Genomic DNA, 24,625 nt, shown 5'->3' on the forward strand with positions numbered 1-24,625 from the left:
ATTAATATTCAGCTACACTGGGTCTGTGCCATTTAATACTCTAATGTGACTTACTCTTTAAAAACTTGTGCTGGTTAATAGAGATCACTGCCAACCTTTCCAACTACTAACAAGTTGGCTCCCTGACAATCTATTTTAGGATTTGGGCAGGAATCAGACACCAACTCTTTTTCTCTTTTTTGAAAAATCAAGATAGCTGCCCTTCTACATTCCTTTTTCACCTTAGCATAATGGGTCAATATGTTGTAATAGATATAAGACCTGAGTTTGCCACTTAGAAGCTGTATGATGTCGGAATAACTGAGAATAATAATTTACATTTATTGTGTCATCTGTAAAAGAGGACAATAACACTTGAGCTATCTGCCTCAGTGCGCCACTGTGAGGAAAGTGCTTTGTAATTTATAAAACATACAAAATGTGGCAGCTAGATGGTGTAGTGAATAGAGTACTGACCCTGGAGTCAGGAAGAGCTGAATTCAAATTTTGTCTCAGAAACTTACTAGTTATATGACCATGGGCAAGTCACACAACTCCGTTTGCCACAGTTTCCTCAGATGTACAGTGATCTGGAGAAGAAAATTGCAAACCACTACAGAATCTTTGCCAAGAAACCACAAATGGGATCAAGAAGAGTTTAACACAACTGAAAATGACTGGAGAACAATGTAAAATATTTGAGTTATTATAAAAATATGAGTTATCATTATTCCTTTTTTTAATCATTATTTCTTAAAGGTTGCTTAGGGTTAGAAGACTACTTCCTCTTGTGAGATGACAAGCAGAAACTGCTTATGGGGTAATTCTGGGTCATTTTGGGTAAGTTGGGTAATTTTTTATCATAGACACAGTTTAGAGGGCACATTTATTCAAGACTAATTTTTCATCCCCCTCAATGGATACCACCAAAGCAGCAGAATGACTCAGGTAGGTGCTTAGTAATTGGGTTATGTTCAATGTAAGAAATGAATTCTTGTTGATAATGGACATGGAATGGTTAATCAAAAATTCTTGTGGTCTATTGTGGTGACATACACCTATACTACCTGTTTCTTGGGAGATAGATTGACAGACATTTTCAGCTCAAAAATTCTGAGCTATTCAGAACTTTAAGTGGGTTAAGATGGGTATCTGATGGGATGAATTAGCCCAGGTCAGACATGTAAAACTCCCATGCTAATCATATCCAGATCAGCCTGTGAGTAGTTGTACTTATAGCCTGAGAAAGATAGGGAGACTCAGCTTAAAACAAACAAATAAATAAAAGGATCCAGGTGGAATCTCATCTAGAAGTTTCTAAAAGCAACAGAGAGTCTTCCTTTTCTGGGTGAACTCAGGTATAGTTCCTTTTGACTCAGGGCATAGAAGAGGCTGCTCTTTAGCTCTTCTAGATATTAATTCCATTCATGTGACTCCATTTTAACCCAAATAACTGACATATTACTTTGAAGTTTTGAGGACAAAAGGATGGAAAAGTTAGTAGGGCAAAAAGAATGTGTGGGGAAGGAGGAAGGAGAAAGAGCAATGTCATAGGGGCCATAGGCTTGGGAGCATCGTAGTCATTAATAGAACACTGCTTTCAATGCCACTCTGTTTTGATGTTTATGTTGACATAGACTATCATCATCTCCCAAGAAAGTTTAACCAACTTAAATCAATTGACACAATGAGACCAAAATAGACTTAGAAATCTTATCCAGTAAACCATTGATCTTCATGCCAAGTATGTAGAGGTGGTGACCACATGTGATACTGATGTAGAACATAAGCTTATTTGTCAGATCTCATGAAGGAAATGAGTAAAAGATTATAAGCAGCATTGTCTAACTTAATTGCAAGAAACAAGAGAGAGAACAAGAATCCTCCTTGGCTTATTATTGAATTTAATATAAAATACAAATTTCTTGTTATTTAAATTCCTTCATAATTTGGACATTGTATTCCTTTCCAGGCTTGTTTCTTAGTCCTTCCTTTCATGCTTTCTTTACTCTAGCTTTGCATGACATTCCATCTTTTGCCTCCCGTGGTAGAGTGCTCCTCTTATCAACTCTTAGAACTCTTAGCTTCCTTCAAGGCTGAACTTCCAGTCCTTGTCCTAGGATGTGGAGCAGAGTAAACCAGGATGGCTTTAGATCAACACTACTGGAATGAGAATTCACATAGATAAGATTAGAGATCCATAAAAATCAAAATACCTTTATTTTGTATCTCCATCAATTTTTAGAACTAAAGTGTGTTGAACTTAATAGATATTTGAGAAAAATAAAGGTTGAATATTTCTATTTCCTCTCTGGCATAGCTTTAAATGACTAAGCCAATAGGAATCTTTTTTTTTTTTGGTCTTTGTTAGCCAAAGATGGGACGAACCATGGAGATAGAAGTACTTTTGAACTTGGGCAGATACTTTCCTTAGTTAGGGTACTCCAAAAGGCAGTGAGAAAAAATAAATTCAATGCAATTCAATTAAGCAAACATTTATTAAGTACCCAGTGTATACAAAGCAGTAGGGAATTCAAGGAATACAACTTGGAGAATAGAGATTTCTGTAGGAAATAAATTTAATTTAGGCAGAGAAATTTCACCAACAAATGACAATGATTCGAGGGAAAGTAAGCTAAGTACAAGGATAAAGTGGACAGGATAAGGGGAGGGATGATGGAAAGCTTCCTGGAGAGGTTGCATCTGAGTTGGACCTTGAAGGAATTAAGAGATAGACAAAGGAAGACTAGTGAGCCCATTCTAGGTATGGAGTATGGTATGAAGAAAGTCATGAAGACCAGAGGGGCAGGACAAGAAAGATGCAGAATTATCTGGTTTTCTGGAACATAGAATATTAAATTATTTTTATATTTTTTATATATTTATATTTTTATAAATATATATAAAATAAAATAAATATTAAAGAGAGTACTATAAGACTGGACGGGCAGTTTATAGTTAAATTGGAAAGAGAGCCTTGAATGCCAGGGTCAGAAGCTTATATTTTTTCCTTGAAAGGTTGTTAGGTAACTAATACCCTCCTCTTATTCCTGCTATTAGTTTCTGTACAAAGAAGGGGGAATTCACTTCCCCACTGTCAACTTATCCCACAACATAAATTCATCACCCTAGAAGTTCCCTTCAAAATATTAAACTCATATCTCCTCCTGTCCAAATTATTAAGTAGGGATATGATTACAGCTTTACCAATGGAAGACATTGTTTGACACCTATTTGTTAGGGAGAGATTACCACGGTCTGCAACGTTAAATACATAGATTAATGTGCTGCTTGTGATCCGAAATGAGAATCGGCTTTGTGTGAACAAGTGTCTATATCACAATTAATCCTAGTAATGAGCTTTTATATCAGGGACCATTAATATATAATTAAATAAGTTTATCCAGGGAACATTTGAATTATTTATATAATAGGGAATAGCTAAAGGAGGGGGAGGGAAGGGAGAAGAAGATAGGAAATAGCTCAAGCAAAGCTTTTTCCTTATGAATAATTTAACAGCAGATTTAAAAGAAAAGTAAATTCCTCTTATCCCACATAGAAGCGATGTCATCACCATGTACAATGTGCCCTGAAGACCCATATCTCAGAGCCAGACACTGGTCCATAGCTAGGACTGGGAGGGAGGGGCATCTGCTTCAGACATCTGTTCTTTTCAGGGAGGGAACTCGAACCAGAAGCAGGACTGCTGAGCAAATGAAAATGCTGAAAATGGATGGAAAGTTCACATTGTGGTGCCAAAATATCTTCCTGAGTCTAGGGTTAGGGGAGTTTTCTAATTAAGATCTGGTGATTGCAGTTGTTCAGTCCTAACTCTTTGCGACCCCCTTTAGAGCTTTTTTTTGGGGGGCAAAGGTATTGGAGTGTTTTTTTCCATTTCCTTCCCCAGCTCATTTTACAGATAAGGAAATGGAAACAAACAAGAGTTAAGTGACTTGCCCAGGGTCACACAGCTAGGAAGCGTCTGAGGCCAGATTTGAATTTAGGAAGATGGGTGACTCTCTGGGTACTCTCTATCCGCTGTGCCACCTCGCTGGCCTCATCTGGTGCTTAGAAATGGCTTATTCAATCCAATTCAGGTGAATGAAATTCAGTTCCTTGAATTCTATTCAGTTCCATTAAACAAGCATCTACTGTGTGCACAGCCCTGTATTCAGTGTATCCAGTGTTTGGATAGACAAAATTCTATGAGTTCCTGAATTAGAAAACTCACTCTACCAACGCAGGTTGGCATTTTCTCTGAAACTTTCAGTCTTAGAGAGTCATCTACAGCAGAAATGTCAAACACAGGCGGCCACATGCCCCTCAATACTCCAAAGTGAGTGTGTGTGTGTGTATGTGTGTGTGTGTGTGTGTGTGTGGGTGGGTGTGTATGTGTGTGTGGGTGAACCAGAGAAAATTTAATTGTAAAATTAAGGAAAAGAGAATAAAGCATAGAAAATATTAATATGTGGTTTTCTCAGTCAATATATGGGTGGGTAGGTGGCAGTGAGTTGAGTGCTGGAGTCAGGACAACTCATCTCTCTGAGTTCAAATCTAATCTTAGATACCCACTAGTTGTCTGATCCGGGGTAAGTCATTTAACTCTTTTTGACTCAGTTTCCTCATCTGTAAAGTGACCTGAAGAAGTAAATGGGAAACGACTCCAGCATCTCTGCCAAGAAAACCCAAATGGGGTCACAAAGAGTTGGACACAACTGAAACAAATGAACAAGTCAATATGTGGACTTCAGGGATCCTTAACTAAGGCTTAGTGCCCTGTTTGTTGTTGTTGTTGGTTTTTTTTGGGGGGGGAAGAGTTTGATGCTAGTGATTTGGAGCTCTGAGAAGTTATGTGACTTAACCAAAGCCATTCAATCAGTGAGAGGTGGGACTCAAACCCAGGCTTTCTTTTTCCAAGATCACCTCTCTATCATGCCCGGTACAGATAATGTGTGCATCATAGAACTGTAAGTAAACTGAAGTCCGAGTTCTGAGGGGAACCAAAAAGAGAGGGCATATGTAGGTGGCATGATGGATAGAATGTTGATCCCAGAGTCAGAAAACCCCTGGTTCAAATACAACCTCGAATACATCCTAGCTGCATGATCCTAGGCAAGTCACTTAACCTCTGCCTCAGTTTCCCCATCTGTAAAATAGGGTTAATAATAGCATCTACCTTCTGGGGTGATTATAAGGGTCAAATGAGATAATATTTGTACAGTGCTTAGCACAATGCCTGGAACATATTAAGTGACACATAAATGAAAGTTATTACTACAAAAACAAACAAAAGATCTGAGGGACAGAGCAGGGAACAAATGAAAGATGTTTGAAAATGGAACATTTTCAACATCTGCCTTGTGACAGTAAGTGCTCCATGAGTGGAAGAGCTGGAACAGAACTTGCAAAAAATGGAACATTAGAAGTCTTTTAAAATCCCCTCCAGCTTTAAGATGTTGGGCCTCAAAACACACTTTGGGGATATTGAGACGGCTAACCCTTTGAGTTTCCTTGATGTTTTTCTGGATAATTTCGATATGAACTAGAGTTAAAATTGAGAATAAGTTCATTCAAAACTTGTCAAAGCTCTGAACACAAGAAAGTCAGGTTTCTCCTCTCTTCTCTCCTTTCCTCTCCCCTCCATACTCTGTACTGATATCACCCACTTAGCAAGCCTATCTGTATTATCTTTCTCTAGTCTATCTGTCCCTATCTTTGTTTTCTTTCTGTATCTCCTACATCAATGTGTTTGTTCTCTCTCTAAGCATCTCGCCAAGATAAAAAACAAAATGCTGTTTGACTTTAAAAGCCCGCCATAACCTAGCTCCTGCCTAGTTTTCCAGTGTTTGTACCCCTTGCTTTCTGACATATATGTGTATATATATATATATATATATATTTATTTATATATTTAAAATAAAACCCTTACCTTCCATCTTGGAGTCAATACTATGTATTGGCTCCAAGGCAGAAGAGTGGTAAGGATTAGGCAATGGAGGTCAAGTGACTTGCCCAGGGTCACCCAGCTGGGAAGTGTCTGAGGCCAAATTTGAACCAAGGACCTCCCTGACTCTCAATCCACTGAGCCACCCAGCTGCCCCCCATATATTCTTTATCCAAAGACACTGGCCTCCTGGTTGTTCCACAACTAGAATACTCCATCTCTCAGCTCTGAGCATTTTCTCTGATTTTTGTGCCCCATGCCTAGAGTACTCTCCCTCCTCTGCTCTGACTATTGCCCTCTCTGCCTTCTGTTAAGTCTCAACTAAAATTCCACCTGATACAGAAAGGTTTCCCTAACCCCTCCATTCTGGTACCTTCCTTCTTTATATTTTCTATTTATCCTGTATATAGCTCACGTTGTATATCTTTGTTTGCATGTTGGCTCCCCCATAAGATTATAAACTCTTTAAGGGCAAGGACTATCTCTTGCCTCTTTTTGTATGCCCATACTCAGCACAGTGCCTGGCACATAGTAGACATTGAATAAATGTTGATTGATTGCTTCTCACTATCTTTCTATTGGCATTATTTTAATAAACTCTCTCCATATGTATCATTTCTATTTCTATATCCATCTGTATATCTATGGGTCACTGCTGTATATATCTTTTCTACCTTGTCTTAGATTTTAAAATGGACATTAACTGCAACTTCAGAACATCTCTTTGGTTCTAGATAAGTTGAGTTCTATTCTCTTAGGCTATTTCAAAATTGCACCCCAGGAATGAGAGTGAAACAAATTATCTCATTCATTTGATCAACACAGACAACGGACTGGGATAATTAATACAACAAAAGCCTGCCATAATGTAACTGAATTGAGTATTTCCCTGGACCCAAACAAAAACAAACAAAAAACTGGACAATTCCCATACAACCTTTCCATAACTTGAAAGTATTTAAAAGCACGGTCCTAGAGCTACGTAGGCTCAGTAAGGTAGAGAAGTCAGTATCCTAGTTAGTAACCCAACGAACTCTGTCCTCCCAACTTCTTTCTAGAGTTTATGACTTCCCAGGCTGCCCCTGCAGCAACTCGACAATGCACAATAATTCAATTCGCCAGTTTAACATGGTGGCACATGCCCATTGGAAGGATGGTAAGCAGGAGAATATATTTGAGTACACAGAATATACAGACTGTACTTTTTTCTCTCTGGAGGCAAGAACATGACAACATTTTGGCAGCTGTGATATAGCCCATGTGTTAAGGGAAAAGTGATTTACACTGCAAGTCTAGACCACCTGGTTTATTGCAACTGACTCTGAAGTAGTTGAATTAGTAAAATCCCCAGTTGGACTTTCTGGAAAAAAAAAACAAACTGACCTTCACAGAGGGAAAGAGAGAGAGAGAGAGAGAGAGAGAGAGAGAGAGAGAGAGAGAGAGAGAGAGAGAGAAGAGAGAGAGAGAGAGAGAGAGAGAGAGAGAGAGAGAGGAATAGAGAGAGAGAGAGAGGAGAGAGAGAGAGAGAGAGAGAAGAGAGAGAGAGAGGAAGGAGAGAGAGAGAGAGATAGAGAGAAAGAGAGAGAAAGAGGAAAAGAGAGAGAGAGAGAGAGAGAGAGAGAGAGAGAGAGAAGAGAGAGAGAGAGGAAGGAGAGAGAGAGAGGGAAGAGAGAGAGAGAGAGATAGAGAGAAAGAGAGAGAAAGAGGAAAAGAGAGAGAGAGAGAGAGAGAGAGAGAGAGAGAGAGAGAGAGAGAGAAAGAGAGAGAGAGAGGAAGAGAGAGAGGACGAGGAGAGAGAGAGGAAGAGAGAGAGAGGAAGAGAGAGAGAGGAAGAGAGAGAGAGAGAGAGAGAGAAGAGAGAGAGAAAGAGAGAGCGCTCAAAAACTATCATAAAACAAAATACCCAACTTGAAAAAACTCTAAATAAATAAAAATATTCAAGAATCTTCTGCACTCTCTGACTCCATTCATGCCAATGCTTTGCTTACTTTCTTGAGCTTGGTTCATTGATGGATTGTCTCATTCACTCAACCTCAAGCTTTTGCCGTCTACTCAGTCATCTGTGAGGATGTCTCATGCCAGAAGTATTGAATGAATGGAGGTGGTAGATACAGCAGATGCCCCTGCCCCAAAGGTGAGGAAACTCTGAGCATCAGAGTCAGTAAACTGTGGCAGGAAGAGAGAAAATCATTTTTCCAGTTGCTAAAAGTCAATCATGTCTCAGCACACGGCACTCCTGAGTCAGCAGGAAACCAGACAAAGGCCATCACATGTTAGCACATTAGTACAGAATGGAGCCATTTCTCCTTTCTGGAATCCTAATATGCGGAACCCTTTAGGTAATTATTATGAATCCTATTTTCATCTTGTAGAAGTAATTTGTGATATGTTTATATATTTTCACTGACCTAGGAATAGTCATTGATATTCCACATGACTGAAACAATATCCAATATACTGGGTTTATGTTTGTTATTAAATGAAGCATTCCCCTTGTATGTAGTTCATGTGCTTCATAGTTCCTATAAATGCCCCCCCCCCAAAAAAAAAGCCTCTTTCCTGATTATTGTGGGATTCATTTGTCCAGGCAATCTATTGGTCAGTGCCCAGAAAGTCCAGAGAGTACTAGAACTCAATAAATTGGGAATTGGCAAACTCTGCAGTGGTAGAGGAAGAGGGTATTGATTTTATTAAATACTTCCCTTCTAACCTCTATAATGACTAGTTGGGTTTTATTTATCCCCAGAAGGAACAGTTTTCCTTCTGAATTATTATCAATAGCCAAGTGCCTTAGTCATCTTATCTTTCACCTGTTTTATAGTGAAATACTTGTGTAGTAATCCATTTGACTAGGGAAGAAAATGAAGGAAGTCTAATGAGTGAAAAAAGGTTATAGTGAACTAAGACTAGATTTATTTCCTAAGGATATTGTGAATTTGTCATTGGAATACCAATACCTTGCATTTGTGTAATTCATGAAAGTTATCAGGAGTTCTTTATTACTAGAACAAAATATTCCTGTTAGAAACAGACAGGTCAGCCTTAAATGAGTACCTCTGAGGCATCAAGGAGGTAGCTTTGATGCTATTAGTACACATGAGGGGCCACCTTTGGCAAAAGAGAGCTCTTAATGGACAGACAAGAGGGCTGTAGTAAGGGAACTGAGCTGGGTATCATGGTGGTCCTTGGGTTTATGAACTTCAATGAATGCTTTGGGACAGCTTTGCTCAGAGAGACTTCTTCTATATCAAGTCTGTAGTATTAACATTGGGAAGGATTAATACACAGAGTTGAGAGAATTCAGAATAGGACTCTGTAAGTGGCTCCCAGCAATTTACTATTTTCCTAAATGACCTAATAAATATACCTGGAAATATGCTAGAATACTTGCTCATGATAATGATGGTACCAACCTTAGAATGTAAGAATTACAATCAATATAATGACCCATCAGGATTCCAGAATACCAACAACAGATGAAACATTATTTTTTACAGAAAGATGACAGATTTAGGATGCAGAATGAACCCGTGTGTGTGTGTGTGTGTGTGTGTGTGTGTGTGTGTGTGTGTGTGTGTGTGTGTGTGTGTAGCTTTTGAGAGAATTTGTTTTGCTTGACTATGCACATTAGTTACAATGAGCTTGCTTCCTTTTCTTCTAAGTGGGTGGGGATAGGAGAAAAGAAAATAGATTTTTATTAATTAAATAACAGAAAGGTGGAAAAGTGCTACAAAAGTAGAATGTTGCATATTCTTTCAGATGAGCTCATTGTATTAGTTTTCTTAATTGTTTTACTTTATTATGAGGTCTTCCCATGAAGTAGAATTAATTTGCAAAATGTTTGTAATGTAAAAACAAAACAGCAATAAAACTTTTAAAAAAATCTTCAAAAAATAATTTAAACTCCTTGAGTAGAGGAACTTTTTTGCCTACCTTCCTTCCTTCTTCCTTCCTTCCTTCCTTCCTTCCTTCCTTCGTTCCTTCCTTCCTTCCTTCCTCCTTCCTTCCTTCCTTCCTTCCTTCCCTTCCCTTCCTTCCTTCCTTCCTTCCTTCTTCCTTCCTTCCCTTCCTTCCCTTCTCTTCTTCCTTCTTCCTTCCTTCCTTCCTTCCTTCCTTCCTTCCTTCCTTCCTTCCTTCCTTCCTTCCTTCCTTCCTCTTCCTTCCTTCCTTCCTTCCTTCCTTCCTTCCTTCCTTCCTTCCTCCTTCCTTCCTTCCTTCCTTCCTTCTTTCCTTCCTTCCTTCCCTCCCATATTAGAATCAATACAAAATAAGGCAGAAGAGTGATAAGGGCTAGCCTACTGGGGTTAAGTGACTTGCCCAGAGTCACACAGCTAGAAGTATCTGAACCCTATATGTAGCCAGGATTCTAGCCTGGTACCCTATCCACTGAGCCACCTAGTTTCCCCTTGCCTTCCTTTTTATCCCCAGCACCTATCATGATACTTGGACCATGATACACAATAATTTCTGTTGACTTTTTGAGCTGTCCAGTAGAGTGTTCCATGGTTCTTGGTGGAAGATTGAGCACCACAAAGTGAAAATTAAAGTAAACAATACCTGGATTTGAATCCCACTTCATCTGTGTGAATCTGGATAATTTTCTTAATTGCTGTGAGATTCAGTTTCTTCATTTGAACCTAAAGATATCATCTCCCTCAGGACTATTGTGAGGATCAAATAAGATTCTGTCTACAAAGTGCTTTGCATGTCTTAAAGTATTAGACGTGAACAATGCTGATTATGATGATGATGCTGGATTCCAGTACAAGAGTTGCATTTGAAAAGTATTTAATATAGGAAGCCCCCAGTTCTCCAAGAAATAAGCATATTGAGTATTAAGAGTATACAAGATGCCTAAGAGGCATTATCATCCCTGGTTTACAGACAAAGATTTTGAAAAAGATACGTTAAAACTCAGGTCTTCTGGCCACCAGTCCAGTGTGCTTTCTCTACAACAGTGGATCTGTCACCAGGCCACTATATATATGTATTTGAAGTATGTCACTGTGGCTCCTTTGAATCCAACCTTTGTTAGCTCTGTGAAAGAACTGGAGGAGATACAAAATTTAGATGACATGATCCTTACCTTCATGGAATTTTCAGTCAAGCAGGGGGATATGACATATATTTGGACAAATATAACACAATACTTTATTTATTTGCTTTTTTATTTGTCCATTCATTTATTTATTTATTTTTAAAACCTTAACTTCTGTCTTAGAACCAGTTCAAAGGCAGAAGAATAATAAGGGCTTAGCCTAGGGTCACACAAATTAGGAAGTGTCTGAGGACAGATTTGAACCCAGGACCTCTCCTTCTAGGCATGGCTCTCTATCCATGAAGCACCTACCTTCCCCCAATACAATAGCTTATTAAAATCATATCAGAATGGTGAAAAATATAGTTCAATACATATTCATGTTTATTCAACATCCATGTACATTCTGTATAAGTCACCATATTATAATGGACAATAGCATCTACATTTATTTAGCACTTAAAATTTTACAATGAACTTTACACATATGAATTCTTCTATCCTCATGACAACCCAGGGAGGTAGGTGCTATTATTATCCCCACTTTACAGAGGAGGAAACTGAGGCAGAAAGAGGAATATCAAATGACCTGACCAGAGTTACACAGATTTGTAACCCCACATCTTCCAGAGCCCCACCACACCACCCAACTGCTTGGAGGGAAGGCATTGAGGGTGGCTCCTGAAAATGATAGGGAACAAGTCACAATTATTATCACTCTGTGCCTCTCAAACATCATCTTGTTTACATGGCCCCTTTATGCCTTCTATGTATGGAACCCAAGAAATCATATCAGCGCAGAAGAGCGAAACCCGGGCTGCTTAATGCCGCTTATATACCTCATCTGGACTGAGGTCCATTTAATCTTGCATTACTACCGTTTCCTGGGGATGTACACAAAATGTGCGTAGGCACCTTTGGGGTGGTGGACTCTCCCAGGGAGTGAAATTTCAAGAAAAATAATAAAGGATCAATGGACAGCAAGAGGCAGTTATTACCAGACTCAGCAGCTTCCTAACGAGAGGCAGCAATTTGCCTGTGGGCTGGCATCCAACAAAGCCCCCAATGCACTGTGATAATGTACATCCCGACTCAATTCTAAAACTGCCTTAATATTGGTGACTCCTTATCCAAGGATCAATTCAGACAGTACCTTCAGGTGGCTCTATCTGGATTAGGACTCAGAAGATTTATATTCTTTCTGGCTCCTATGATTTTTTTTTCCCATGAATGAATCAGTATTTTACAAATATGGGAGAAGAAAATACCGCCTTATCGACTGGCTATAAAGATCTCAGAGCACTTGGAGAACTACTAATAGGTTTATAATACAAATATGTGATTTGTATCATCATTCGGGTCGTTTAAGAATCTGATCTTATTAAGGAACAGTTCCAGTAGGAGAGAAATCAATGTCTATCTATTAGTAACAACTTGAACTAAGCTGTCAATACTACAAATTATAGGTATGGTGATGCTTCTGTTAATGAACATGGTGCATCACATGAACAGGTTTCTTTGTTAGAAACTCATAGCCAGATGTAGGCGTGAGGATGTAAGACTCAATGATGATGAAGGAGAGGTAGCATGAGAGAGAAAGGAGAAAGGGTCAGTCTTAAGTTGGGTAACTCAGTGGATAGAGAGCCAGGCTTAGAGACAGGAGGTCCTGTGTTCAAGTGTGACCTCAGACACTTCCCAGCTGTGTGACCCTGGGCAAGTCACTTGACCCCCATTGCCCAGCCCTTACCACTCTTCTGCCTTGGAACCAATACCCAGTATTGACTCCAAGACGGAAGGTAAGGGTAAAAACAAAAAAGAAGAACTGCATTCAAATATTGACTCTGATATGTACTTACTGTTTGGGCAAATCATTTACTCTCTCAGTGCCCTGGGCAACTCTCTAAAGTGAAGCGCTGCTGATGAGCTGCTGATTTGCAACAGTGGAGAAAGTTTCTGCACTGAGTATTCCTTACAACAATGAAATCACATATCTGGACCCCAAGCCCCAAACCAAAGCAATGATACAGAAACCTCCTCCTGCTCTGAAGCCTCATCTTGGCAAGAAGGCGAACCTGGGTTTTTATTTTTATTTATTTTTATTTTTTGCCCACTTCAAAATAACATTAGTTTTTAATAAAAAATTATTTAATTAGTTAATTAAGAATATTTTTCCATGGTTACATGATTCATGTTCTTTTCCTCCCCTTCTGCCCAATCCCCCTTGTAGCCGATGCACAATTCCACTGGGTTTTACATGTGTCATTGATCAAGACCTATTTCCACATTATTGATAATTGAACTAGGTGATCGTTTAGAGTCCACATCCTGAACCTGGGTTTTTAAAGGCTATGCCAACAGAATGTTTGCTCTGGCAATATTCTATCAAGCTGGAAAGACTGCACGCTCTTAGTAACAGATTGTGCCCATTGTCTGAAGGCCAACCTGGTAGAGACTCAACATCAACTCATTAGCCATTAGGCAAGGAATGCTTTGGCCATGGAAAACCATGAAACCATGAAGCGAGTTTCTCATGGGTTTTTATGAGCTCCTCCTGTAGAAACATCCAATAATCGAGATGGTAAAACTGCATTTGGCACTGTCTGACCAGGGCCGCATTCACCTCAGGAAGAGTGGACACTGGCCAGCAATGACCTCTTCATTTACTTCAAGTACAGGTTTTATAATGTTCCAATATGGTTCCACCTGTGGAAAGGTCAAGGGCATTGTCAAGACTGAGAAGGAAAAGCCAGTGAATAATGGGAAGGTTATTACTAGCTTCCAGTTGTCCTGATACCAATATTAAATGGGGAGAGGTTGGTGCTGAGTATGTCGTAGAATACACCGGTATTTTTATTATAGTCAAAGAGTCTGCTAATCACTTAAGGGGTAGTGCTAAGCAAGCCATCATCTCTTCCTCTTCTGCCGATGCCCCTATATTTGTGATGGCCACAGACCATGAGAGGTCTGATAATTTCCTTAAATCAGTCAAATTGTCAACAAGCATTAAGCACTTACTATGTATCTGTGCTAAATGCTGGGCATACAAAGAAAGGCAAAAACAGTCCCCGCTCTCAAGAAACTCACATAATTTAATGGGGGTGGGGACCATACAAACAACTAAGAACAAATGAGATTATGTACTGGATAGATAAGAGAGGGGCAATTTCAGAGGGAAGGCACTAGAATTCAGAAAAAGCAATGGGAGGGGAAGTGGCGAGGGAGTAAAAACCAAAACACACATTGGACTATTCATGCTCTGCCCACTAATTCTAGTCTATTAGGTCACATATTAGTATCTCCAGGCTTGTTCAGCTTCTCTCCATGAAGGTAACATTTACCTTTTGCTTACCAACCTCTAGGACAGATCAGGGAACCAGGAGACTTAAAAAGAAAACCTATCCATTTTTTGAGGTACATCTTTAATTCAGTCCCATGATTCTTGTTATCACATTCTGTTTTGATTAGAAGACAAGTTATGGCGGTATGAGTTATGGAGCTTCCCCCTCCCATTCTCATTCCAAAATAGCAGTTGAAATTATGTTATTGCCAAGAATGGCTACCTGTGAAGATTCCTAATATTTGAGAGACAAATTGGGTGCTTTGTCAAGCCCCAAAGTTATTGGAGTTTGCTCATCCAGGCAGTAAACTTTCTAAGCCAAGTGCTGGAGGGATCGAGGACATCAGACTTTGGAGCTATTTGCCTGCCCCTGACATCAATGACTTGTACTGCATCATAAACAGTTTGTGTTAATAGGATTTTTGACCATCTCAGGAAGGAAAGAGTTCTTTACTGACAGCCCAAACTGTTTCTCTTTAGAGAAACCCTCATCTCAAATCTATTTCTGTGCTCTGGGATATAATATGCTACATATTTTACCCTAATGAATCCTTTTGCTAGTAGGGAAGAAGCATAGAGACTTATGCTCCATGTGGTCAATAAAGTCAATATTATCCCATAAAAAAGCTGTGTTTTTTCATATTTAAGTGTTTTCAGCAAGTGTATGTTGGGAAGGAGCACTTTGGAAGGATGTACTGATAGGGAAGAAGAGCTGCTGAAAAGCAGCATGGAGGAGGAAGAGCATGATAATTGTCAAGAAGGGCTGGCTCTGGGTGGAGTCAAGATGGCAGTGTAGAGGCAGCGAAAGTTCAGACCTCTGAAAACCCTTCCTCACCGATTAAAAACAAAATGGTCCTAGGGGACTGAAAACCAAACCTAACAACAGGACAGAGCAAAAGAACCATCCTGCTGGACTCAACTTAAAAGGTATGCCCCCCAAAAGTCTGAATTCGAGAACACTCGGGTTTAAGGGGAAGGAAGAAGGAAGGTCCCAGGACCCCTCCCCAACCTACAGTACTGAGCCTCCAGCAGTGGATGGCATCTCTTGGTGGGCAAGGGCGCTAGGCTGGAGGGAGTACCTTGCAAGCAAAGCTGTGCCAGACTCAGGGCTCCAAACATGGGTGGCTGGGAGGCAGCTCAAGGAAAAGCACAGAGGAGGCAGCCTAGTCACAACAAGGGAGACATTCCATATTGCCCCCTCCCTTCCCAATGTTTTGGCCTCAGGACACATCCAGCTCCGCAAGTTCAACTCAGCTGGGCTTAATCTCATCAAGTTTTCAGAGGGCTGGGAAACTCAAACTCCAATACCCCTCTCCCACAGACTACTCTGAGTGCCTTGCTAAGCTTCGAGGGTGAAGGCTGACAGAAAAACCACAAATCTAGCACACAATGAGGGATCAAGAGTGCAGGAAACTACAGGGGGGAAAAAGGGGGCAAATATGAGCAAACAACAGAAAAAAAGAAAAGAAATTGCAATCAACAGCTTCTATACAGGCAATGAACAAAAAGCAAATATAACAGAGGAGGATCAAGGAACACCAAGCAAAAACACAGAAACTCCAGTGAATTGGACACAGGCTTTGGAAGAACTCAAAATACAATTCAAAACACAATTAAGAGAGACTGACAACAACTGGGGAAAAAAAACAACTTAAAAAGCAAGATAAGTTATCTGGAAACAGAAAAATAGTGTCTTGAAAGCCAAAATTAATCAGCTTGAAAATAAGGAAAAGGAGATGAAAGATGACCTCCAAAGAAAATCAGACCAGAAGGAAAAGGATGACTAAAGATCCAGGGATGAAATTCAGTCTTTAAAAACTAGACGACAACAATTAGAAGCAAGAAACTTTACAAGGCAGTAGGAAACTATAAAACAAAATTTAAAAAATGAAAAAATGAGGAAAATATGAAACACCTCATTCACAAAACAGATTTAGAAAATTGTTTCAGGAGAGACAACTTAAGAATCATTGGTCTCCCAGAAGACCATGACAAAAGAAAAAACCTAGACACCATCCTACAGGAAATCATCCAAGAAAACTGCCCCAACATTCTAGAACAAGAGGGAAAAGTGGAGATTGAAAGAATCCACAGATCACCTCCCATACTTAATCCCCAACTGACAACACCCAGGAATGTCATAGTCAAATTCTAGAACTACCAGACCAAGGAAAAAATATTACAAGCTGCTAATAAGAAGTCATTCAGATACCATGGAACTACAGTGACGATAACACAGGATCTGGCTGCATCTATACTGAAGGACCAAAAGGCATGGAATATGATATTCTGGAAAGCAAGGGAACTAGGGCTACAACCAAGAATCAACTACCCAACAAAATTGACTATATTCTTACAGGGGAAAGTATGGTCATTTAATAAAATAGAAGAATTCCAAGCATTTGTAAAGAAAAGATCAGAGCTGAATAGAAAATTTGATGCCCAAACAGAGAACCCAAGAGAATTATTAAAAGGTAATTAAGAAAGGGGGAAAACAAGAAAAACAAAACAAAACAAAACAAAACAAAAAAACCCCAAACTTCTTTTTAAGGGACCCAATAAGTTAAAATGATATGTATCTCTATAAGAAAAGAAGATATTGGTAACTCTTAAAAATTGTTATTATCAAATGGGTAGCTAGAAGAATTATACTTAAAGGGAACAGTGACAAATTATATAGAATGAAATGCCAAGACATAAATATGCATATAGATATATGTATGCATAAATACATATATATATGTATACATACATACATATATATACAACTAGAGTTAAAAAAAGAGGTTAATAGTATGAGAAATGGGAAAAGAAACAAAATTGGGTAAATTTATATGTCACAAAGAAGTGCATGGGGTGGGGGGAGAACATTAATACATTGGAAGGGCAAAGCAATTGGAGATAGGAAATACTTAATTCTTACATGCATTGAAATTGACTCAAAGAGGGAAGACCAACCAAATATATTGGGGCAGAGAACTGATTTGCACCCTATAGGGAAGTAGAGTAGAGTAGAGTAGAGTAGAGTAGAGTAGAGTAGAGTAGTAGTCTCTCAGTAACCAAGGATGATGATTGTCTTTGTGTGTTTTTGTGCACAAAGACACTTGTGCATGAAGATTTAAGTGGAAAAGTCAATTCACAGAGACAGTCCAGTCCCATTCTCTTGGCGTTGGAAGCCTGGGTCCATTGGCATGAAAAGTCGTTACACCTGGAGACTTCCTCAGCTGCATTGGATGGCCATGTTGTCTTTTGTGCTCCAACACACCCTAAGCACTCCACAGTGCCTTGCTGTATCACCATCTCAGCCATTGAACCTTCTTATTGGTTTCTTCAGCCTGTTCCGACGAAACAGTCTTCACATGCTGGGAAGTAGAAGGGTAACAAATGGTAACTGGTGGCAAAAAAAGGGAGGGAGAGGGTGGGTGGTTAGTTTTAAAAGATTGTAAAAAAAACAAGAGGGGAATAAGAAGGGAGGGGGCATAGAAAGGGAAGTAAAATAAGGGTGGGAATTAGGGGGACTGGTTAAAAACAAAACATTGGTGTAGAAGGAAATAGTGAAAGAAGAAAGGGCAGGAATAGGAGTGGAAATCAAAATACTGGGAAATACACAGCTAGTAACCATAACTCTGACTGTGAATGGAAAGAACTCACCCACAAAACACAAGCAAATAGAAGAGTGGATTAGAAAGCAAAACCCTATCATAGGCTGTCTACAAGAAACACACATGAAGAAGGTAGACACACATAGGGTAAAAGTAAGAGGATGGAGCCAAATCTATTGGGCATCAGCTGATAAAAAGAAGGCAGGAGTCTCACTCATGATATCTGACAAAGCTAAAGTAAAAATAGAGCTAGTCAAAAGAGATAGGGAAGGTAATTACATCCTGATAAAAGGCAGTATAGACAATGAAGAAATATCAGTACTCAATATGTATGCACCAAATGGCATAGCATCCAAATTTTTAAAGGAGAAACTAGTGGAGCTCAAGGATGCAATAGATAGAAAAACTATACTAGTGGGGGACCTGAACCTTCCTCTATCAGAACTAGATAAATCGAACCAAAAAATAAATAAGAAAGAGGTAAGAGAAATGAATGAAATCTTAGAAAAATTAGAGTTAGTAGATATATGGAGAAAAATAAATTGGGACAAAAAGGAATACACCTTCTTTTCAGAAGCACATGGCACATTCACAAAGACTGACCATGTACTAGGGCATAAAAACACAGCAAACAAATGCAAAAGAGCAGATATAATAAATGCAACTTTCTCAGATTGCAATGCAATGAAAATAATAATTAGTAGGGGTATATGGAGAGGCAAATCAAAACTTAATTGGAAATTAAACAATACAATTCTCCAAAATTGGTTAGTTAAAGAACAAATCATAGAAACAATTAATAGTTTCATTAAAGAAAATAAGAATGATGACACATCCTTTCAAAATCTATGGGATTCAGCCAAAGCAGTACTCAGGGGGAAATTTATATCCTTGAGTTCATATGTTAACAAATTAGGGAGGGCTGACGTCAATGAATTGGGCATTCAAATTAAAAAACTAGAAAGTGAACAAATTAAAAATCTTCAGATGAAGGCTAAATTAGATATCCTAAAAATCAAAGGAGAAATTAATAAAATTGAAAGTCAAAGAATTATTGATTTAATAAATAAGACTAGAAGCTGGTATTTTGAAAAAAATAAAACAGACAAAATATTGGTCAATCTAATTAAAAAAAGGAAAGAAGAAAACCAAATCAACAGTATCCAAGATGAAAATGGAGACCTCATCTCTAATGAAGAGGAAATTAAGATAATCATTAATTGATAATTAATAAAAATTATTATTCCTAATTATATGGCAATAAATATGGCAATCTAGGTGATATAGATGAATATTTACAAAAATATAAATTGCCTAAACTAACACAGGAAGAAATAGAATACCTAAACAACCCCATATCAGAAAAAGAAATTGAACAAGCCATCAAAGAACTCCCTAAGAAAAAATCCCCAGGTCCAGATGGATTCACAAATGAATTCTATCAAACATTCCAAGAACAACTAATTCCAATATTATAAAAATTATTTGACAGAATAAGCAAAGAAGGAGTTCTACAAAATTCCTTTTACTACACAAATATGGTACTAATTCCAAAGCCAGGTAGGTCAAAAACAGAGAAAGCAAACTACAGACCAATCTCCTTAATGAACATAGATGCAAAAATCTTAAATAGGATACTAGCAAAATAGGATACTCCAGCAAGTGATCACAAGGGTTATTCACTATGACTGGGTCGGATTCATACCAGGAATGCAAGGATGTTTCAATATTATGAAAACCATTCACATAATTGACCATATTAACAAGCAAATCAACAAAAAGCACATGATTATCTCAATAAATGCAGAAAAAGCCTTTGACAAAATACAACACTCATTCCTATTGAAACAATAGAAAGTATAAGAATAGAAGGGCCTTTCCTAAAAATAATAAACAGTAGATGTCTAAAACCATCAGCCAACATCATCTGCAATGGGATAAAATAGAATCCTTCCCTATAAGATCAGGAGTGAAACAAGGATGCCCATTATCACCTCTATTATTTAACATTGTACTAGAAACACTAGCAGTAGCAATTAGAGAAGAAAAAGAAATTGAAGGTATTAAAATTGGCAATGAGGAGACTGAGCTATCATTCTTTGTGGATGATATGATGGTTTACTTAAAGAATCCTAGAGAATCAACCAAACAGCTAGGTGAAGCAATCAACAATTTTAGCAAATTTGCAGGATACAAAATAAACCTGCATAAGTCATCAGCATTTCTATATATCTCCAACCCATTTCAGCAGCAAGAATTAGAAAGAGAAATTCCATTTAAAATCATCCTAGACAATATAAAATATTTAGGGACCTATCTGTCGAAACAAATACAGGAACTATATGAACACAACTACAAATCACTCTCCACACAATTAAAACTAGATCTAAACAATTGTAAAAACATCGATTGCTCATGGGTAGGAAGAGCTAACATAATAAAAATGATCATCCTGCCCAAATTAATTTACTTATTTAGTGCCTTACCCATTGAACTACCAAAAAACCATTTTTTTTCTGAATTAGAAAAAAAAACAAACAACGTTCATTTGGAAGAACAAAAGATCAAGGATATCCAGGGAAATAATGAAAAAAATGGGAAGAAAGGAGGACTTGCAATCCTAGATCTCAAACTATACTATAAAGCAGCGATCATCAAAACAATATGGTACTGGCTAAAAGATATAAAGGAGGATCAGTGGAATAGACTTGGGGTAAGTGATCTCAGCAAGACAGTCTATGATAAACCCAAAGATCCCAGCTTTTGGGACCAAAATCCACTCTTTGATAAAAACTGCTTGGAAAATTGAAAGACAGTATGGGAGAGATTTGGTCTGGATCAACATTTCACACCCTACACCAAGATAAACTCAGAATGGATGAATGACTTGAATATAAAGAAGGAAACTATAAGTAAATTAGGTGAACACAGAATACTATACTTGTCAAATCTTTGGGAAAGGAAATATTTTAAAACCAAGCAGGAGTTAGAAAAAAATCACAAAATGTAAAATAAATAATTTTTATTACATCAAATTAAAAAGATTTTGTACAAACAAAACCAATGCAACCAAAATTAGAAGGGAAGCAACAAATTGGGAAACAATTTTCATAACAAAAACCTCTGACAAAGGTCTAATTACTCAAATTTATAAAGAGATAAATAAATTGTACAAAAAATCAAGCCATTCTCCAATTGGTAAATGGGCAAGAGATACGAATAGACAATTTTCGGTTAGAGAAGTAAAAAATATTAATAAGCACATGAAAAAGTGTTATAAATCAAGATGGAAATCAAAACAACTGAGGTATCACTTCACACCTAGTAGATTGGCCAATGGGACAGCAAGGGAAAGTAATGAATGCTGGAGGGCATGTGGCAAATTTGTGACATTAATTCATTGCTGGTGGAGTTGTGAATTGATCCAATCATTCTGGAGGGCAATTTGGAACTATACCCAAAGGGCGCTAAAAGACTCTTTGCCCTTTGATCCAGCCATATCACTGCTGGGTTTGTACCCCAATGAGATAATAAGGAAAAAGTCATGTACAAGAATATTCACAGCTGCGTTCTTTGTGGTGGCAAAAAATTGAAAATGAGGGGATGCCCTTCAACTGGGGAATAACTGAACAAATTGTTGTATATGTTGGTGATGGAATACTATTGTGCTCAAAGAAATAATAAAGTGGAGGAATTCCATGAGAACTGGAAAAACCTCCAGGAATTGATGCAGAGTGAGAGGAGCAGAACCAGGAGAACATTGTACACAGAGACTTATGCACTTTGATACAATCGAATGTAATGGACTTCTCCATTAGTGGCAATGCAGTGAACCTCAACAAACCAGAGGGATCTATGAGAAAGAACACTATCCACATTCAGTGGAAAAACTGGGAGTAAAAACTGAAGAAAAGCAACTGCTTAATTACATGGGTCGAGGTGGATATGATTGGGGATATAGACTGTAAATGAACATCCTAGTGCAAACATCAATAGCATGGAAATAGGTTCTGAACATGGACACATGTAAAACCCAGTGGAATTGTGCGTGGGCTATGGGAGAGGTGGTGGGAGGTGGGGGAGGGAAGAAAAGAAAATGATCTTTGTTTCCAACGAATAATGTTTGGAAATGACCAAATAAAAAAAAATTGACAAAATTTAAAAAATTTAAAGAAAAAGGACTGGCCCAAGTGAAGGAATAGACAAACTGTATTTTTCCATCAGTCTCCCTTCATTGAAGCATCCTTCCCTTCCCTTCTTGTTGCTTCCTTTCCCATCTCCTCTTTTCCCCCCTTCTTCCACCCTCTCGGATCCCATGGCCTTCATGTTCTTTAGAAGGGGCTAGTATTGTGCGACCCTGGGCAAGTCACTTAATCCCCATTGCCTAGCCCTTACCACTCTTCTGTCTTGAAATCAATTGATTCCAAGATGGAAGGTAAGGGTCGTTGTTTTTTTTTTTAAAGAAGGGGCTAGTAGCTACTCAACCCCAGGACTTCTGCATCCCAGCAGACTGTTCCAGATCAGTAGGATAAGTTTGAGGAGAGATCAGTGGTGAGCTATTATTATTTTTATGATAGATTATTATGTAATTATATAACAAAATAGATTGATGATGAGTTTATAAGGAGTAACATTTCTTTCACTATTTCATGGTTCTCTGAGTTTATTTATCCTATTATGTCCATTGATTCCTAACTTACTAAATGGTCTTTGAGAGACACCATGGCCCCAAATTCATCTCTGTGAGGCCAACTTGGTGAGTCTCTCCAAACTTATGTTGGTTCTTGGATAACAGATGTATAACTGGCTACCATAGTCAAATCCCACATTAGTACTTCATCTCATTGTACTGTGAAAATGAAAATTTTCCCAGATCCTGCCCAACTTTGAAATGCTTCAAATACTGACAGTGCCATAATTAAAAGCATATCCAATTTAAAATTCTTGATAGCCTGGTGTGTAGTCAAGCCTCTAATATTCATTCAACCTAGCCTCCCATATCAAAATAGGATTCCACTGACCTTGTCCTATTCAGAAAGGTATTTCTCAGTCATTAAGTGTCTCTAGGGATAAAGACTTCATAGTCTCCATTAGCAACCCATTCCCAACATTATGCTCTTTACAAAAATTCAAGGCAATATGTGATATCACTATAGGAGTGGTGATAAGGGAAGAGGTAATTTCATCAAAAGGAAGTATAGGATTACGGAAAGAAGGGGAAACAGGACTGAGAGGAGAAGGTTATTCGGTGATAGCTAAGATGACTTCATCTTGTCCAGATCTGAGTCTCAGCATGACCACTTGACCATTTTATTGATATGTGCAAATCTTTCCCAAGTAGACTCTTGGGAAGAATGAATATGTAATTCAAGAAGAATCTTCCTAAATGCTGCACCTAAATGAAAATTGCTTTCATTAGCAAGGATGCAACCATTTTCATCACTGCAGTATATCCTTAGGATATTATGAACCTCACCTGAAGTTATACTAACTATTTGTGACAGCTGCTGTAAGTGGATCTGTGTGTCTAATTCTATGTTTTGTGTAGCACCTATAATACTGACAAAACTGAACAAATGTTAATTAATATGAGCAGTAGCAATAATAATATTCATATAATGAGTACCAGCAGTCATATGAATACTATGAAACAGTTATTTCAAGCTTTAACCTCATGCTCTCTAATCTTGCTTCTGGATGCCATTTAGTCACAAAAATAATAGGTTGCTCAGCTGTCACAGAAGCCTCCATAGATCTCAAGTTGGGGGATATATTTGATAATTGGTGATGGGTATGGCTACTGGGTGATGGGGTTAATTTTGGATAATGGGACTGATGTGGAGTGGTAGAGCTGATTTTCAGTTGTGGGTCAAAATGATCGGTGAGGGAGCTAAATGCTGGGGCTGATGTTGAGTCTAAGTATCAGGCTATAAGTCTGAGGTTCAATGATGGCTCTGGATATTGAATGATGGGGTTGATTTTTAATAAAGAGTCTGATGTTGCAGGGTGTAGCTCATGTTGAAAGATGGGATAGTGAGTGATAGATAAATATCTTACTCTGTTCTAGGCATTGTGATGTATTAAGGATAAATATATAAGCAAATAAGACAGTCCCCCCTTGCAAGGAACTTTAATCAGTGAAAATAACACAGAAAGGGGTTGTTACACATGAGAAGGGAAAGTTGTTGGTGAGGAGAAGCAAAGAAGGCAAAGAAGTCCAGAAAGTCATTATGACTGAGAACTCTCAGCAGTTCATCAAATAGGAGAGCAGGGACTTAAAAGGAGAATTTTCTTAATGGTGGCTAGTTGGATGGAGAAGGAAGATGTTATTGTTCAGTCATTTCCACCATGTTTGACTCTTCATGACTCCATTTTGGTTTCCTTGGCATAGATACTAGAATGGCTTATCATTTCTTTTGCCAGCTCATTTTATAGATGAATAAACTAAGGCAAATGGGGTTAGGTGACTTATCCAGGGTTATGTAGCTAATAAGTGACTGTGGCCACCTCTAAACTCAGATCTTTCTGACTCCACACCTGGTGTTCCACCTAGCTGTCCAATGAAGGAAGAGGAGACAGCCTTTGGCTGATGGGTTTGGATCTGGGATGATGGATCTTGAGTAAAGCACATGAGTATTGGGTATTGAGTGATGGGGGTGATATTTCTGGGCACCACAAGGACATACATATTCCTCTTTCCTCTGTGCTCTTCCCCAGTCTCTAAT

Source organism: Monodelphis domestica, chromosome 7 (genome assembly GCF_027887165.1).
Source record: "Monodelphis domestica isolate mMonDom1 chromosome 7, mMonDom1.pri, whole genome shotgun sequence".
NCBI lineage: Eukaryota > Metazoa > Chordata > Mammalia > Didelphimorphia > Didelphidae > Monodelphis > Monodelphis domestica.